Raw genomic sequence first — 2,354 nt, 5'->3', positions numbered from 1 at the left:
AAGGTTTTTTTTCCCCAAGATAAGGGAAACATGAGCATGTTTATAGGCAGTAGGAAATGCCAATCATGATATTGAAAATAAATGAGAGTGGAGATGACAAAGGGGGCATTTGTTGGAGAAAAGATGGAATAGAATCACTTGAACAAGTTGAAGGAATAGTTTTCATAAGGGGTATGGTTAGTTCATCACATGAGACAGAGGAGAAGGAGAGAGTGACCAAATGCACCTGAGTTATAGGAGATGAGAAAAAAGAAATATGAGGGAGTTTAATGATAAATAGCCTCAAAATTGAGAAAGGAATCATGGGAGATTTGAGGAGGGATTTAAAAATTTCATGTTAATCATTTTTCTAGCAAGAGGGGAATGGCATGTTTCATCTTCAGTCTTGTGTGCTGGTGGTTTTGCATTGAACAGAATTCTAAATTCTTGCAAAGTTTTTCTCTACAATGTAATCATTGAATAATTTGTTCTTGGGGCACAGTGGATAGAGCACTGGCCCTGGAGTCAGGAGTACCTGAGTTCAAATCCAGTCTCAGACACTTAATAATTACCTAGCTGTGTAGCCTTGGGCAAGCCACTTAACCCTATTTGCCTTGCAAAAAAAATCTAAAAAAAAATAATTTGTTCTCATAAATTCTGCTCACATTATTCTGTATCAGTTCACTGCAGTATTCCCAGTTTTCTTTGAAAGTTTTAAAACCATTTTGTAGTTTCTTAAGAAATAATACTAATCTGCTATATTCACATATCATAATTTGTTAAGTACTTTCTCAATGTACCACCATTTAGTTTCTAATTGTTGTTCTAAATATTTTTGCAAATTTAGGTCCTTTTCTTCTTTCTTTGATTTCTTTAGAATTTAGTCCTAGTAGTGGTATAGCCTGGGTCAGACTTCCTTTCCTTTTGTCTCCCATCATGGTCACCTTTCTTTGGATGTTTTCAACTTGTCCATGTCCTTTTAAGTCAGATGGGTCGCTGTATAGGAGAAAGATGTAGCTGAAGAAGGAAAAGTCATTGTGAAGGAGATTTGGAAGGTTTGGGGATTCTGAAAGGTCAAAGATTATGTGAGGGAGACAGAATAGTAGAGGACTTCAGAATTTGAAGGAAAGAAGGGCTTCAGTGAAAAAGGAGACTAGAATGGAAAAAAGGTGGCACAGGAAAAGGAACTGAGGAGAAACAGGAGGTAAAGTGAAGGAAAAAGATAAGGGAGTGAGGTAAAGGAAAAGTGAAGTAGAAAGGACTTGGAAGAGGGTTCCTCCTCAAGAGGAAGAAAGAGTCTTAAAGAGGAAGTTAGTAAGGCAAAGGAAATAATCCAAGGTAAGATTGTGTGGTAAACTCAGTAACAACTTAATAAAACAAAGGAAAGAAAGTTTATTGTGGTTGGCAAAGAGATGAAACAACAAAGAGACAAGAACAACACTGGCTTTCAAGACAGATTGCTATTTTAGCTCTCTTGGAGAGCTACTAGTAGCAATGACTAAGGGCTAAAGCCATCAATCCAGCAAGAATGGACAGAAGGGAGTTTTTTGCACTGACCCACATGGTGTATGATGTTTATATTTCTGCCAAGGCCCAGTGCCTGCTACTTATAATCAACCTGCAGGTTGATTTTTCAGTAAAGGGCTTGAGATCCTTCTCACTTTTCAAGTTATCAGGGAATATGAAATGAATCACTTAAAAATGGAAGGGCTGGGTGTAGCTAGGTGGCACAATAGATAGAATGCTGGCCCTGGAGTCAGGAGGCCCTGAATTCAAATTCAGCCTCACACTTAATAATTGCCCAACTTATGACCTTGGGCAAGTCATACCCTATTGCTTTAAATAAAATTTTTTTTAAAAAGAAGAAGGAACTGGTCCCCATTACATAATTAGATAGACACCCTCAGAAACATCCATTTGTTGATCTGATAGCAGAAATTCCACGTTCATGACATGTTCAAGCATGTAGAGAATTTACCAAGACTTGTCAAACCAAATAATTATTACCCACATCTGATGACTCAATGTGACCATAAATGATGCTGCCAAAAAGAATGTAGAAAGTCCAGCTAAAGATCACTAAGTCTTAGGTAAGAAACTGAAAACCCTTAGAGAATAAGTAGTTTGTTCTATCATTACTGATGAATGAAGGGAAAAGCTTCAGGAAAAAAAAAACTAGATTTGAGAAAGGAACATCTAATCCAGAAGAATAAAAGGCTCCTAACTAATGAAGGAGTACACCTAACAAAGACTGTCAAGAGTGTGTTGATTTATGGACTTGCAACTTTAAAAGCATTTTTAAAAAAAAAGGTTTAAACTGAAAATGAAATTGGAAGTAATATATCTACCAAGTTAGATAGTATGGAGATTAACTG

Source organism: Macrotis lagotis, chromosome X (genome assembly GCF_037893015.1).
Source record: "Macrotis lagotis isolate mMagLag1 chromosome X, bilby.v1.9.chrom.fasta, whole genome shotgun sequence".
NCBI lineage: Eukaryota > Metazoa > Chordata > Mammalia > Peramelemorphia > Peramelidae > Macrotis > Macrotis lagotis.
Note: the sequence above shows the minus strand (reverse complement) of the source record.